Genomic DNA, 17,096 nt, shown 5'->3' with positions numbered 1-17,096 from the left:
TGGGTCAACCACGCAGGTACCAAGCTGTAAGATGGATGGACTGTAGGTTCGGGTGGCAGAGTCTGCCGAAGTCCTGTGTGATGAGGTCCGGCCATAGCGGAAGGGGAATGGGATCCCGAACGGAGAGCTCGAGCAGCAGGGTGTACCAGTGCTGCCTCGGCCAGGCCGGAGCGACGAGTATTACGTGGGCCCTGTCCCTCCGAAGCTTGAGTAGCACCCGGTGTATGAGCGGGAACGGAGGGAAGGCGTAGAGGAGGTGATCCGTCCAGGAGCACAGGAATGCGTCCGACAGGGAGCCTGGGGAGCGACCCTGGCACGAACAAAACCGGTGGCACTTCCTGTTCTCCTTGGAGGCAAACAGGTCTATCTGGGGAAACCCCCACCTCCGGAAAATCGTGTGCACCACATCCGGACGGAGAGACCACTCGTGGGAGAGGAACGACCTGCTGAGATGGTCGGCCAGCGTGTTCTGCACTCCTGGAAGAAAGGACGCTTCCAGGCGAATCGAGTGGGTCACGCAGAAGTCCCACAGGAGCATCGCTTCCTTGCAGAGCAGGGAGGAGCGAGCTCCGCCCTGCTTGTTCACATAGAACATCACCATTGTGTTGTCCATGAACACCGCCACGCAGCGGCCTTGCAGACGGGCACGGAAGGCGAGACACGCCAAGCGGATCGCTCGCAGCTCCCGGACGTTGATGTGGAGGGAGAGCTCTTGGGGCGACCAGAGACCCTGTGTGTGAAGGTCGCCCAGGTGAGCCCCCCATCCCAACGCCGAGGCATTCGTGGTCAGGGTGACGGATGGGCGAGGAGGGCGGAACGGGACTCCTGCACACACGACCTCTGGGTCCAGCCACCAGCTGAGCGAATCGAGGGTAGGCTTCGTGACCATGACCACCAATGCGGGCGGTACACCGATGCCAGCCAAGATTGAAATGGGCGAAGGCGCAGCCTGGCGTGCGTGGTCACGAATGTGCAGGACGCCATGTGGCCCAGGAGGCGCAGGCAGGACTGAACCGTCGTCGTGGGAAAGGTGTGTAGGTCCCGAATGATGGAGACCATTGTCTGGTGCCGAGATCGAGGGAGGCAGGCCCTGGCTAAACTGGAGTCGAGGACCGCTCCGATGAACTCCACCCGTTGCGATGGAGTTAAAGTGGACTTCTCGGCATTGATGAGAAGGCCCAGGAGCCGAAATAGGGATAGTATTTCCGTCATCTGGTCCATTACCAGCTGTCGGGATGTCCCGCGAACCAGCCAGTCGTCGAGATACGGGTAGACGTGTATGCGACGATGGCGGAGGGCTGCGGCAACCACTGCCATGCACTTGGTAAAGACCCTTGGCGCGGTGGACAGGCCGAAGGGTAGCACCGCAAACTGGTAGTGCGCGCTGTTGACCATGAAGCGCAGGTAGCGTCGATGGGGAGGGTAAATCGCGTCATGGAAGTAGGCGTCCTTCATGTCGAGGGCGGCAAACCAGTCTCCCGGATCCAGGGAGGGAATGATGGTCCCCAGGGTGACCATGCGAAACTTGAGCTTGAGCAGGTACCTGTTGAGCTCGCGGAGGTCTAGTATGGGTCGGAGGCCTCCTTTCGCCTTGGGGATGAGAAAATATCGGGAATAAAATCCCCTGCCCCGCATGTCGTGCGGCACCTCCTCTATGGCCCCCAAGCTCAACAGAGTCTCGACCTCTTGTAGGAGGAAATGCTCGTGAGAGGGGTCCCTGAAGAGGGACGGGGAAGGCGGGTGGGAAGGAGGGGGCGAAATAAACTGAAGGCGGTACCCATACTGGATAGTACGAAGGACCCAGTTGTCCGATGTTATTTGGGACCACGCCGGAAGGAAGTGGGAAAGGCGGTTGTAAAATAACGGGGTAGGATCCGGGAAGGAGACTGATGGGCCGTCCTCGGGCGTCCCATCAAAAGGCCTGTTTGGGCCCTTGAAAGGGGCCTGGGCCTGGTTGCGTCTGTTGCCCGATGGTCTACGGCGGTTTAGGTTAGCACGCCGACTATTATATGGCCTTGACCTGGCCTGGGTAAAGGGCCGGTAGGGCTGCTGCCGGAATGACCTCCTCTGGGTAGCCGGTGTGTGCATACCCAAGGTGCGAATGGCAATTCGACCATCTTTGAGGGTCTGAATTCTGGAGTCCGTTTTCTCTGAGAAGAGACCCTGAGTGTCGAACGGGAGGTCTTGAAGGGTGTACTGCACCTCAGGCGGCAAGGTGGAGGACTGCAGCCAGGAGATACGCCGCATGGTCACACCAGAGGCCAGGGTTCTGGCTCCTGAGTCCGCCGAGTCCAGAGCGGCCTGGATGGAGGACCGGGAGGCTTTTTTGCCTTCGTCCAAGAGGGCCGAGAACTCTTGACGTGAGGCTGTTGGGATCAGCTCCGAAAATTTCGCCAGGGACACCAAGATGTCAAAGGTGTAACGGGCGAGAAGAGCCATCTGGTTGGCAATCCGGAGCTGGAGGCCACCCGCCGAATAGACCTTCCGGCCCAACAGGTCCATGCGCCGTGCGTCTTTGGATTTTGGCGCCAGAGCGGGCTGCCTCTCCCTGTCATTTACGGACTGTACCACGAGGGAGTCCGGAGTCGGGTTGGTATAGAGGTACTCGTATCCGGTGGGCGGGACCGAGTACTTGCGCTCCACGCCACGCGCGGTGGGAGGGACGGACGCCGGTGACTGCCAGATGGTAGTGGCATTCCGCTGTATGGTGCGGATGAAGGGCAGGGCCACCCGCAGCGGGGCCTCGGCTCCAATGACGTTGGTCACCGGGTCGTCATCCTCCGGGACCTCCGCCACGGGGAGGTCGATAGCCTTCGCCACCCGGCGAAGAAGGTCTTGCTGGGCCCGCAAGTCAATAGGAGGGGGGTCTGCGGTAGAAGCCCCCGCCACCGCCTCATCCGGCGAGGATGATGAGGACAGACCTTGGACCACTGCTTCTGGAGCTGGTTCTTCCAGGGGGTGTGAAGCCGCCTCGGACCCTGGATGCTGTGCGGGACCAGGTGGCGACGGGGCCTCACCCGGTGGTGATGGGGGAGGCCTGCTCACCGTGGCTTCGGGCACCCTATGTTCGGCGCCCACGTGCCTCGGCGGAAAGGGGAGTCCTTGAGGCTCGTGGTAGGCCCAAGGGACCCAAAAACCCCACTGCTGTGGTCCGTGGTCCTGGCCTTGGGGGTCGGCCCGGAGATCTCTCCCGCTGCCCGCCTGAGAGGCGACTGAGGGCTGACGAGAAGGCAAAGGCGGGGCAGAGGCGCTGAAAGATTGCGCCGTGGATGCCGGCAGTAGGTCCCTGGGCGGTGCCGAGGATCGGTGCCGGTCATCGCGGTGCCGGGATGGAGAGCGGGACCAGCGACTGTTGCGGTGCCGGGAGCTCGACCGTGACCTCGACTGACGGCGTCGGGAGCGGCTTCGGGAGTCGCGGTGCCGGGAACGGTACCGGGATCCGGACCTCCCTCGGTACCGACGGTCGGGTGACCGGGAGCGTCTCCGGGAGTGCGACCGGTACCGCGATGTTGAGCGGTACCGGGACTGTGACCGGTGCCGAGACGGAGAGCGGTACCGCGATGGTGAACAGTGCCGAGATCTGGATCGGCGTGGCGGTGACCGTCTGCGGGACCGGGAGCGGGACCGACGTCTATCTCGTCCGTCAGGGGGAGGCGGCCGCATCATCGCCGGCTTGCCCGCTGACTGAACAGCCCGCACCGGCGGTGCTGGGGGCCGGAGGCTCGGTGCCTCTGTGAGCTCGATGAGCTCTCTCGCCGATGAGAATGTCTCGGGCGTGGACGGGAGCTGCAGCTCAACTACGGTTGGCACCGGGGAGCAGGGTGGTACCGGACTCAACGGCTCTTGCGGTGCCGGAGTCAACGGTACCGTGCACGGTTTGTGCACCGCCGCAGCCGGTACCGGAGGCGCCGGTGGTGGCTGGGCAAGCGGTCCCGTAGCATGCGGCTTAGAGGCCGTCTGCGCTGTCTTCCGTTTTCTCGTTGGAGAGAGGGAACGGTGCCGGGACGCCGGTGCTGGCTGCGGAGCTCGAGCAGTCTCGGTACCGGAGCGGCTCGGGGCCGCCGGTGCGCTGCGCGCCGATGACGATTTCGGTGCCGCTGGGGTCGGCGCAGGAGGTTGAAGTGTCGCCTCCATAAGGAGCTGCTTCAGGCGAGTGTCCCGCTCCTCTCTAGTTCTCGGCTTAAACGCCGTGCAGATGGGACACTTATCTGGACGATGGGTCTCCCCGAGGCAGCGCAGGCAGGAGTCGTGCGGGTCCCCGACAGGCATGTGCCGCTGGCAAGCCGCACAGGGCTTAAACCCCGGTGCCTTGGGCATGAGCCCGCACCGGTTGTGGAAGAAGAGGGGCTAAACCCCCCTAATTCCCTTACTATACTATATCTAACTAAACTTATTCAACTAATCTAACAACTAAACTAACTTAACCAATTATGTACACGCAGGGAAATGGAGAAACGCTAGGGCTGTGGAGGTAAAGGAGCACTCCACTGTTCCAACTGGCCGTCACGGGCGGTAAGAAGGAACTGAGGAGCGGACGGGCCGGCTGGGGTATATATTCAGCGCCATGGCGGCGCCACTCCAGGGGGCACCCAGCCGGCCCGCTGGAGTTGCTAGGGTAAAAATGTTCCGAAGAGCCGTGCACGCGCGGCGCGTACACCTACATGGAATGCATAGGAGCAATCACTCGAAGAAGAACCCTCATTTCTGTATTGTTTTATCTTTATGGCCACCACTTTTACAATGTTAAACAGTCTGGTTCTCTAACTGTTTTTGTCTGCTGTATAATTAATTTTGCTAGATGTAAGCTTAATTAGGGTAGTGGGATACAATTGGTTAGAGAATTATGTTTCAATGTGTTAGGATTGGTTAATTAAATTTCAGTACAATGATTGGTTAAGCAAAGGTATAGCTGACAATGTTACTATATAAACTTAGTCAAACAGGAGGGGGAGCAGGGAACGGGGACACAGGGTAAATGCTCTGCGGCATCAGAGCTGGTAAGGGGGACACGGGGAAAATGCTCTGCGGTGTCAGAGCGGATAAGGGGGACACGCCGCCGAAGACCCCAGGCCTCCTGAATCCTCTGGGCAGCCCTGAGTGACAATCATTCCCTTGTCTCTGTCGGGTATTCCATTGATGTAGGTTACTCCCAGCCAGTCCTTAATGACCCATTCATATCACCCCATGACAGCTACGTGACAAAACACCTCACGTCTCCTGCTCTTTATAATCACAACAATACCAATGACAGCAGGAAACTGAGGTGTGCATTGGCATCATACAAGTATCACCAAAAGTCCCACCTCTATCACACACACACTGCTCACAGCCCCCGGAGAGAAAGCAAAGCACAGGAACTGGACGTTAGTCCAGCAAACACAGTGGAGGACAAGCTGCAATCCTCACACACTGGTCAAAAAGGAGAGGCAGGTGGGTCCCTACCCACAGAGAGGGGCTGGCTACAGGCCTGATATCTGAGGGGTCATTCCTTGAGCAGACCATGGAGGCAGGTCAAAGGCTTCGCTACCCCAGAACTGTGACATCGCAAAAGCACATTCTGAGGAACTAGGAAATCTAGTGACTCAGGGGTAATGGGAGGGAGAATTACACTCCCCCAGTGTGAGGAGAAGGCTGGGGAATTACACACTAACATTCAGGAGCAACAGCCCCTAATTCTTCCGGAAAAGGAGAAGGTCAGAAACAAGAACTGGGCCACGCAGCCTCAGGAGGGACAGGCTCAGAGATCCAAGGAGCCGGGAGGGAAGACAGCTTGTGGCTGCTGCAGATGGGGAGAGGGGGGACAAGACTCTCTCTAAACTCTCACTCTTCTTGACCCCGACCTGAGTTTACGATCTATGACCCAGTCTCACGTCTTGTGGGCAATTTTATACTCGCTAGAGGTAACATGTCATGATCAGAGAATTGCTTATTAGCTTGGAACATGCGTGGAGGGGCAAGGAGGTGAACATAGATAAATGGGTTATTCAGGGCAGGTCGACACTACAGCCAGGATTGACACTCTGAGATCGATCCAGCCGTGGTCGATTTACTGATACGATTTAGTAAACGTAGCCTAAGCTTGCTACAGTTCAGGGCCTTATATTACGTTGAGGCTTTGTGAGAGTGGTGATGCTGAAGTCTGGGATTTACCTGAGGTTTGGGTAGGGATTCAGGGTTAAAGGTCTGGAATCCCCCACAGCTCTAGATCCCCAAACCTCTCCTCCCTCCCACTGACCCACCCACCCCACTTCCTGGGTGCCCTTCCTCCACACTCCCCTCTCCTTATGGGAGATAAGGGAAAAAAGGGGGACAAAGAAACTTGTCAAAACTTGGATGATGAATAAAGTTATTACTGCTCAGCTTCTTTAGAGACCCCACAGCTTCTAATAACCCAGGGGACAGGACTCCTTACCCAGCGAGGTCACCGTCTCATAGTTCTCCTGCATCACATCCCTGTAGAGGGCTCTCTGAACAGGATCCAGCAGAGCCATTTCCTCCCTGGTGAAATACACAGCCACCTCCTCGAAGGTCACCGGCCCCTGAAAGAGCAAGAGTCCAACACTCAGTACCTGCTGCCCCACTCACAACCCCACTACTCACAGAACAGCAGCACCAGGTAAATGGAAGCTCCGGGAGGCACATGTTAACAGAGTCCCACCCTACCTTGCTTAGAGCAGCCAGGAGGCATCAGAGGGCGGAAAGAGAGAAACTTTGAGTCTCCCAGCTGACAGACGGAGGCAGGGTCGTCACATTTATCACATAGCTACTAACCAGAGCTTAATATAGGAGATGGGGCTGTCTCTGGACCCTGCTGCTGGCTCCCTGGTAGGAATCCCAACACTCTCCAAATAAAATATATGGAAGAAAGGGGAACTCAATAGTAAAGAATCTAAGTTAGAAGGTCAGAATTGTAGAAAGTTGGCAAGGGAAGCTATCAGAAATCAATGATCAACCAATGAAAATAAGAAGGAAGTTTTTAAAAGTACAAAATTAATCCTAACAATGGTAGTGGTACATTACTAGATGGAAATGGCAGAATTAACAACAATCATGCAGAAAAGGTAAAATGTTCAATAAATATTTCTCTCCTGGATTTGGAGAAAAACAGATGATGTAACTCATATCATAAGGTGTTGACGCTGACAGTCTTTCCATTCCAAAAGTAACTCATGAGGACATTAAACAGCAGCTGTTCAAGTTAGATGTGTTTAAATCAGTGGGTCCAGATAACTAGAGTTCTGAAAGATCTGCTGGAGGAGCATGGTGGACTGTTAATGTTGATTTTAATTAGGACTTGGAACACTTGGGAAATTCCACAAGACTGGAATAAAGCTAATGCTGTGCCAATATTTAAAAAGTATAAAAGAGATGACGCAGCTAATTACAAGTGTGTCAGTCTGACATCGATACTGGGCAAGAGAATGGAGCAGCCGATACTAGATTTCATTAATAAAGAAAGGAGGGTAATATAATTAGTACCCATTAAAAAGGTGTAGACACAATAGATCCTATAGATCCTATCAGACTAACTGGATATCCTTACTGGATGAGATCAAAAGTTTGGTTGCAGCTAATAGTACTGATGTAATATACGTAGGCATATGAGTTGCTTCAGCACAATATTTTGACTAGAATGTACAAAATACCCAGGGCATACATTAAATAGATTAAAAACTGGGATTTTAAATAGGGAACCACGGTCGAGTAGATTTCTTTCTAGCGGGTTCCCGCAAGGATTGGATCTTGGCCCTGTGCTATTTAACATTCTTATCAATGACCTGGAAGAGAATATAAAATCATCACTGATAACGTTTGCATTTGCCACAAAGACTGAGGATGGGGGGTAACTAATGAAATGTCAGTAGGTTCAGGTTTCAGCACTGGGAGTCTGGGAAGTTTTCGCAGCCCTGGCTGGAGGGTTATTTCCTGTTCCACAAAGAGGGAAAGTTCCATTCCCTACACTTGTGCCTTGACATTAGGACCTATCTGACACTACAGCCCATATTCAGCATAGTGGCAGGATTATAATATGATTAGGACATGAGGCATTTTGTACAAGATGAGTCATGTGCGGTGTCAGTGGAAAAGTTATGATTTTCTGAATATGATACCTGTGTGCATGGATCATGTTTTGTATCTGAAGTTATGGATATTGACTCTGTATCTGTCTTTCAAATGTGCTTACTCTGGGTAACACCCAGAACGAGCCTTTCAGGTACAATGAAGAAGCCAGACAGTGCTGATGGTTCAGCAACAAAGACATGTGACCAGACCACATGACAAGGAACTTTATTTTAGTACCTGTATTTTTCCACAAACTGGACTGGGAACTGAGTTTGGAACAAAGGGTTCCCGCCATATGGAAAAGCTACATAAGGTGGGGTGTGACATCATCTCTTGGCTTCATTCCCCACACAAGAGAACTCCTGGAAGCACCTGAGGAACAAAGACTGAACTGGGGGAACTGCTGCTCCCAGGGTAAAGGGATTTCTAGCTTGTGTATGGAAACTTGGGGGACTGCTTCTATCATCAGTCAGGGTGAGAAATTGCTAATTCAAATTCTATCCAGATAGTATGTTAGGCTTTTTTGAGTTTTTGGTCATTTGCTAAGTCATCTGCTTTGATCTGTTTGCTAACACTTATCGCAGGGAAATTGGCTGTTGTCTTCTCTTTCTCCTTGAGTGGCTTAGGTAAAGTGCTCAGGTAGCTTAGTTGGGTGTATGGCGCCACCTGCTGTCGTGTTGGGTGATAACAGGCCCTGGAGAGGCTGGCTGAATCTCCAGCAAAGCAGCGTGAGAAGGGGCAGCCCAGCTTGAGGGTTAGAGGACACAGCGGTTCCCAGAAGCTCCCCAGACTGCACCCCGGGGTGACAACCCATCACACCCTCTAGTACACAAGTCTCAGCAGGTTTGTCACATCCTGTCCCCTCCCTTTCTCCACCCAAGATACTTCCTGCCTCCCACCACCTCTAGCAGCTCCCACCAGTGGTGAGCTCCAGCCGGTTCGCATGAACCGGTTGTTAAATTTAGAAGCCTTTTTAGAACTGGTTGTTCCAGGACAACTGGTTCTAAAAAAGCTTTTAAATTTAACAAAGGCTCGGGCAGCTGTCCACCCGGCCCCCGGCCCCAGCTCGCCTCCCCCTCTCCTGTGAACGCTCCGCCCTCCTTCTCCTCCCCCTCCCCTGCTTCCCACAAATCAAATGTTTGCGGGAAGCCTGAAACAAGCAGCAGGCTGGTGAGCCGGGCCTGGGGGGGGCAGTGGGACGGCGCGCGTGGCCCAGCCGGCTCCACCTGAGCAGCTCCCCCTGGCCCTGGCTGAGCGCCCCCGCCGGGTCCCGGCTAAGCACCCCTGGCTTGGGCTGGTCCCGGCCGAGCGGCTCCAACACGGCCCAGCACGGGCCCCGCAGCACCGGTCCTGGCCGAGCGGCTCCAGCTCGGATCAGGGAGTCGGGTCCTGCAGCCCAGTCGCGGTCCCGGCACAACGGACCCGGTCCTGGCCCCAGGCAGTGTGGTAAGGGGGCAGGGAGCAGGGAGGGGGTGTTCGGTGGCTTGTGGGGGGCTGGATAGGGGTTGGGGCGGTCAGAGGGCAGGGAACAAGGGGGTTGAATGGGGGCAAGGGTCCCGGGGGGCAGTCAGGAAGGAGCAGGGGTTGGATGAGGTGGTGGGGGGCAGTCAGGGACACAGAGAAGGGGTGGTTGGATGGGGCAGAGGTTCCAGGGGGGCATCAAGAATGAGAGGAGGGGTTTGATGGGCCGGCAGGGGGCAGTCAGGGGACAGTCAGGGGATGGGTCAGGGGTCCCCACGGAGGGTGTCAAGGAGCATGGGGGGTTGGATGGGGCAAGACCCCCGGGGGGGCATGACCCCCTTGTGAGGTGAGGAGGAGGGAACCTGTTGTTAATATTTTGGCAGCTCATCACTGGCTCCCACCCTCCTGTACATTTACTGCTTCTCTCCCTCCAAGCAGAACCCACCACCAGCTCCCTGAGAATCCCTTACCTGAGCCAGCTCCATTGCAGCCATTTCCTTCCCGCTGGGAGGAGGGGATAATCTGGAGCAAAGTGTGGACGCTAATCTGTAGCCTGCCAGGGCGAGAAGGGCAATGGGAGAGAATTCAGACAGGGTTTCTGTCCTTTCCAAATGTCGATTCCCCCCAGCATTGTTCCCTGCTAATGGACATTCTAGGTTCTGCCACACTGTGAAGCACAGAGTGACCTTCTCCCAGTACAGGCCTAGCCCCCTCCTACCAGGGTGTGACCCTCTGACACATGGTGACACCCTCCCAGCAGCAGAGTCTCTCTGTTACACTTATCAAGTTTGCGGAAGATACCAAGCTGGGAGGGGTTGCAAGGACTTTGGAGGATAGAACTGAAATTCAAAATGATCTGGACAAACTGGAGAAATGGTCTGAAGTAAATAGGATGAAATTCAATAAGGACAAATGCATAGTACACCGCTTAGGAAGGATCAATCAGTTGCACACATACAAAATGGGAAATAACGGCCTAGGAAGGAGCGCTGCGGAAAGGGATCTGGGGGTCACAGTGGATCACAAGCTAAATAGGAGTCAACAGTGTTGCAAAAAAGCAAGTATCATTTTGGGATGTATTAGCAGGAGTATTGTAAGCAAGACACGAGAAGAAATTCTTCTGCTCTCCTCCACACTGATTAGGTCTCAACTGGAGTAGTGTGTCCAGTTCTGGGGGCCACATTTCAAGAAAGATGTGGACAAATTAGAGAAAGTTCAGAGAAGAGCAACAAAAATGATTAAAGATCTAGAAAACATGACATATGAGGGAAGATTGGAAAAAACTGGGGAAGACTCAGAGGGGACGATCACAGTTTTCAAGTACATAAGAGGTTGTTACAAACATGCCGGAGAAAAATTGTTCTTAACCTCTGAGAATAGGACAAGAAGCAATGGACTTAAATTACAGCAAGGGCGGTTTAGGATGGAGATTAGGAAAAAAAACTCCCTGTCAGGGTGGTTAAGCACTGGAATAAATTGCCCAGGGAGGCTGTGGAATCTCCATCATTGGTGATTTTAAAGAGCGGGTTAGACAAACACCTGTCAGGGATGGTCTAGATAATACTGAGTCCTGCCTTGAGGGCAGGGGACTGGCCTAGATGACCTCTCGAGGTCCCTTCCAGTTCTGTGATTCTAAGAACCAAAGGCCAGAAAAGAACAGAATCAAAGGAGTCACTCTGGGGATTCTCCCTGTCATTGTCCCCAAGGCAGCTCTCTCAGGTTTAGAAGAGTGGTTTTGTGAAAGTTACTGGGGGCCCCCCTTAATAGCTTACAAGCGGCCAGTAGGGGGAAGCAGAAGCCTCACGTACACAGTAACCTGAACTTTTGAACTATCTTTTCTCTTCTGCCTCAAAGCAGAGAAATCTTGCTCCAAGCCAGTTTTCACTGACCAGATAACGGTTTCACAGGGTCTGGCAATCACCAATGAAGCGTTAACACGACTTGGTCTTTGTCTGAACGTGTATAAAGGATCTGTAAAACTTGTGTCAGGCAGAGTCTTCTGTATCTATTTACAGGGCTCTCCTTTCTTCTGCAGAATAAAGCATCTTTCCTTATCCCTTTATCCAGTCTCTCCTGGCAGTGCCCCTTTCATGGGCTGGGCCTAGTTTTAGCTTTTGGGAAGCGTGACCCCGGGGGCTCTGAGACTGGGCCTTCTTGCCGCAGCACATCTTGTTCCTTTCTGTGGCTCCCCAGTGAGTCCCAATGAGTAGATACTCCTCATACAGACTGTGAACATAAGAGCGGCCCACTGCGTCAGAGCAATGGTCCATCTAGCTCAGTGGCCAATGCCAGGTGCCCCAAAGGGAATGAACGGAACAGGTAACCATCAAGTGATCCACCCCGTCACCCATTGCCAGCTTCTGGCAAACAGAGGCTAGAGACACCATCCCTGCCCAGCCTGCCTGTGACACTGGCAGATGAGGTGTTAGCTGTTGCAAAAGCCCCCATGTCTTCATTGAACATGGACAAACACACAGTGGAATCAGTCTGACTCACCTGTGTTAGTATTGTTAAAACAGGTATTAGGATTATAAGAACATGTTTAGACTTTACTGAATGCTTTACTGAGTTGCTGCCTGGGTTAACATCTGACTAGTTGCATTGTGAGCCTCTGTGGCTGTGTAAATCACCAGACAGGAGAGACTTTACCTAGGTGAAGCGCTGATTGACAGCCAAATGCATTACACCCTGCCTGGCAGGAAAGGTCCATCCACACCAGAGAGGCTATTATGGGATGTTAAAGAAGACACAAGGCTGTTGTGCTCTTGACTTCCCATTAGCTGAGTTTGCAGCTCAGAGCACATGGCAGGAAGGGGATGAAAAACCCCACACAGAAGGAACTGATGATCTGTATGCTGCTTGGACTCGGGGGGGCAACGTTCCTAGGCATAAACATGAGATCCCCAGCTGCTTAGCCGGGGTTAGTCCTAAAGAATATGCAGAGCTTGCTTATTATAGAAGCTTCTATCACCTTTTGAAATGTAAGACTGTAACTTGTCTGCATCTGGATGATTAGCTGCTGTGACAGGGCAAGGCCAGATGGCTATAGGAAAGTAGTAATATAAAGGTATGTTAGCCCCAGGCTAAACAAATCCCTGTTACCATGGTAACCAAAGGACAGTTGCTCCAGGTTAATCAAGACACCTGGGGCCAATTAATATCCTTCCAGAAAGCCGTGGAGACAGCTAGGTTGATTGGGACCCCTGAAGCCAATCAGGGGCTGGCTGAAACTAGTTAAAGAGCTCCCAGTTAGGCAGGTGGGTGTGCAGAACAGGAGCTGTGGGAGCAACGGAGCAGTACACACCAGACCAGGCACAAGGAAGGAAGCCCTGAGGTAAGGGTGAAGTGGAGCCTGAGGAAGTGGGGAAGTAGAACAGGGAATTGTATGTGTCCTGTTTCTAAAAGGTCAGATACCACAGTTGATACTATTAGGGTCCCTGGGCTGGAGCCTAGAATAGAGGGGTGTCCTGGGCTCCCCCCTTTGCTCCCCTGATTAATCACTGAGACTGGGAGACAACAGAGACTCTGCAAGGGAGGGGAGCTTTGCCTCGCTGGCTTACGATGAAAATGGCTCAGTGGGCTGAGACACTTGTCCCTAGAGAGAAGTGCTACGTGGAGGGTCACAGTGAGCCTCTGAGGCTAGCGAAATCCACCAGGAAATGCAGGGCCCATGGAGACAAGGACAGAGCTTTGTCACACTGCTTTAACTTTGTAAACAACTCTCATTTCCTTTCAAATAAATCTTAATACAGGTTGTGACAGGACTGGCTACAAGTGTTGTCTTTGTTGGGAGATCTAAGAGTCATTTGACCTAAGGAAGTGACTGGTCCTTTGGGCCTGGCAGTAACCTGAACGTTGCTGTGACTCATGGGGTAAGGCAGGGTTCTCAACCATGAGTCTGGGGCCCCCTGCGGGGCCGTGAGCAGCTTTCAGGGGGCTGCCAAGCAAGGCCAGCATTAGACTCGCTGAGGCCCAGGGCAGAAAGCTGAAGTCCCAGCGCATGGGGCTGAAGTCTGGGCCCGTGAGCCCCACCACCCAGGGCTGAAGCCGAAGCAATGTAGCTTTGTGGGGGTCTGGGGCCCCAGGAAGTTGCCCTGTTTGCTACCCCCTAACACCAGCCCTGGCTTTTATATGCAGAAAACCTGTGACTATAGTTCATTGGTGCAACCACTTATATATTTGCAGCAAATGTTGCACAACAGTTGTCGTGTAAGGTGCCTATGAAAAGGTTATAATTTGCTGATGATGATGATACTACCTGTGCGGGTGTATCATTTTTACAGTCAAAGTTATGAACATTGGCTACGTTCTTGTACATCAGTGTGTTCTGATTCTGAAGTAGCCTTAGTAAAGCATTAGGTCAGCTTCTTCAGGAAGGAATTTGCAAATCAAGTGCCCAATCAAGAAACACTTAAAGGACCTTGGGGAAACTCCAATCCACATACCCTGGTGGGCTGGGCCAGTTTCTTTACCTGCCACGTCCGCGGGTTCGGCCGATTGCAGCTCCCACTGGCCGCGGTCTGCCGTCGCAGGCCAATGGGGGATGTAGGAAGCGGCGCAGGCTGAAGGATGTGCTGCCTGCCACTTCCCACCGCCTCCATTGGCCTGGAGTGACAAACTGTGTCCAGTGGGAGCTAAACGTGCCAACATCGCAGGTAAACAAACCAGCCCGGCCTGCCAGGGTGCTTACCCTGGTGAGCCGTGTGCCAAAGGTTGCTGATCCCTGAGCTAAAATATTTAAGAGACAAGTCAGTTGAAAATATAGTGGTGCAAGAACAAAGTAACATCGTTTCCCATTGCTACAGCTTCCAGCTGCTGGAGGCTGCAATCCCCTGTCGTTAACATGGTTATTGGGCTGAAATCTCCCCTTGGCCAGTCAGAGACAGACACGTACCTGTGTCGCTCCCATCGCAGCGTCTCTAGGGGAAGGAGAAGATGGGAGAGGTGAGAATTCAGGCCCTCACATTCATGGAGAAACCCCCATTGCTTATTAATGGAACTGCTGTTAACGACGAGATGGTGACAGAGATCAGAGGCCGATAATGCAGCCGCTGCAGACAGAGCCAGCCCCACAGGGCTGCTCCATGGGGAAGGGCAACTCGCTGAGCTGCGCTGTGAGATGGAGCCCAGGATCAGTGACATCACTAGAGTCCTCGACTCCTCCCCAGGGTCAGGGTCGCTCTAACCAGAGGAGACGCCACCCCCAGACTCCAACTCACCTTTGAATCCCAGCAGCACCTCCTGCAGCATGGCACTTTGCAGAGAGAAATCGCTGAGTCTCTTCTCCAGCTCCGCAATCGCCAGCTCTGGCTTCCGAAACGTCCCCTCCTCCCTGCTGGGGAAAGGAGGGGTGAGAAATAGGCCTGAGCCCAGCAACCCCCAAACTTCACGAAACCTGGATCTGAGCTTTGTAGCCTGAGATGGTCAATGTCAGGGTGAGTCACCTCAGCCCTGTGCTCCCCAGAGAGACGGGAAGTGGGGAGACACTAGAGCAAGGAACGGAGACATTGTTCGGGGCTTTCTCAGGGATGCTCTGGTTCGGGGGGGGGCAGAGCCACCCCCTACGCTGGTTTACTGCAGGAACAAGGGGCACCAGCACGGAGATTATGTGGAAGGGAGGAGACTCAGACCAAAGAGTGGGCAGGTCCTACATGCTGACAGTGGCCACAGACAGAGCCCAGGGCTCCAGCAGGGAATGAACGTGGGCCCTTTAATGCCAAAACCCCCGAACCCTTCAGCTGAAGCAGTAACCCTGGGGCATCCAGCTCCTTTGGCAGAGAGGGCCACACTGCCCTGTCCGTTACGGCCAGTGGCCAGGGCATCGGGTTAGGACTCTGTGCCCTGCTCCATTCACAGCAGAACACCCACTGCTCTCCATGGGACACCCACGTACGAAGAACAAGGGGGGAATCTGCCCTTCGTATGGGAAATAAAATTTTAGTTCTTAGTATTTTGCCAAGTCTTTGCCTGTCACACTCAGTGTCACTCAGGAGGAAAACAGCCCCTTCCCGGACACCCCTGTAGGGCCCTGCTGGTTCTTCCCTGTGTTTCCCTGCCTTTCCCACCCTCCTTTCTCCATTTCTCTCTCGCTTCCTTGTCCTTCTGTCTCTCCTCTGTTCTTCCCTCCCTACAGCAACCCCCTATTCCCACCCCACAAAGGCTTCACTCCCGCCCTCTCCCCATTCCACCTGCTCGAGTGATCAGCCAGGGAACGTTTAATGTTCACATCAAAGTGCTGCCATTTCAGTTGACACCCCGATGACATTAACAGGGGACAGGAGAGTTCACGCTCTCAGAGCTGCGGCTTCAGGCTGCTGGCAGCCCCAGCAAGGCAACACTGTCTCCGTTTACACTGGGGAGGTGCTGAGGGCCGGCAACTCACTTTAACAAATGGGAAAGCTGAGATTCTGCGCCCTCTGAGTACGTGACGCGGCCACGTCAGTCCAGGAGACAGGCCTGGTCTGTCCCATCGGCCCTGGGTCTAGCAGCCCTGTCTCCTACCCGAGTCAGCCACTAGGGGAGACAGAATCACACGCTCCCAGGGCAGGGGGCAGCTTCCTATTCAGTGCAGTTATCAAACCTAACGGTCCATAAGGGGGAGCGAAATGGAGCCCAGGACTTACCTGCCCCCAGTGCTCCCAGCACCCTAAAAAGGAGAGAAAGAGGAGGCCGTCAGGGGGAATGTCCCTGGGTGGGGAGGCCTCCTGCTCTGCAGGGGTCACCACTGAGGCCTCGGGCAGTAGGGGAATTTCAGGTTTACATTCCCAGAGCTGCTGCCCCCCTACGCAGCCCCAGCAAACCCTGCGGGCAGGTCCCAATGTGGAAATCTTCTCCCTGGGCACTTTACAGGCAGAAGATATTTCTCTGCATTGAGAATCAAATTCCCCCCAGGGCTGAGAGACCCAGAAGGCCCCTGGCCCCACTAAACCCATTAACCTGCAGCGACAGGGGCCTTAGGCCTGGCTCGGGACCTCAGCATGGTGGGGGAGGGGATTTCACCCTCCAAGTGCAAATGCAGAGAGACATTTCCAGGAGAGAAGGTCTTGTGGCTGCAGCATTCAGGACTCCCAGGGCCCATCCCTGGCGCCGCTGCCAGACTCACTGGGTGACCTTAAGCAGGGCTCTGCCCCTCCCTCTGCCTCACTTTCCCCATTTCTCCCATAGGGATAATGCCCCTGACCCCACTTTGTAAAGTGCTTTGGAGTCTAGGGCTCAGAAGCGCCTAGAGAAACGCTGCGTATGATCATTGCAACAACAGCCTGACCTGCAGGGGTTGGCTCAGCGGCTGCTGCCCCTTCTCTCCTCCACTCTCGCTGAGCAGGGAAATCTGCCAAGACAGGCTGCAGACGCCCTCATCCCTTCTCTGGACAATGGCTCTCTCTAGCTCCTCCAGCCGGGCCAGCAGCCGCTGCTCCTGCTCCTCCAGAAACCCTCACAGCTCCTGCCACTCCGAGACAATCTTCTGCCTCTCGGCTGCCATCTGTTTCTGCAACAGGGAGAGGACAGCTCAGTAAGAGGGGAACATAGAACATAAGAACGGCCAGACTGGGTCAGACCAAAGGCCCATCTAG

General features: G+C 54.2%; 1 long non-coding RNA gene across 1 annotated transcript; it reads right to left on the bottom strand.

Annotated features, from left to right (window-relative positions):
- Window positions 1–14,425: 14,425 nt before the first annotated feature.
- LOC123357834 lies at window positions 14,426–16,826 on the bottom strand. The gene is made up of 4 exons (XR_006575610.1): window positions 16,790–16,826; window positions 16,149–16,171; window positions 14,745–14,857; window positions 14,426–14,444 (listed from the first exon to the last, which is right to left on the bottom strand). It is a non-coding gene; the product is annotated as an uncharacterized LOC123357834 (long non-coding RNA).
- Between the last annotated feature and the right edge of the window lie 270 nt (window positions 16,827–17,096).

The sequence above is a fragment of the Mauremys mutica genome, unplaced genomic scaffold (assembly GCF_020497125.1).
Source record: "Mauremys mutica isolate MM-2020 ecotype Southern unplaced genomic scaffold, ASM2049712v1 001098F_np12_obj, whole genome shotgun sequence".
In the NCBI taxonomy this organism is placed as follows: domain Eukaryota; kingdom Metazoa; phylum Chordata; order Testudines; family Geoemydidae; genus Mauremys; species Mauremys mutica.
This window is presented reverse-complemented; position numbering and strand designations above follow the sequence as displayed.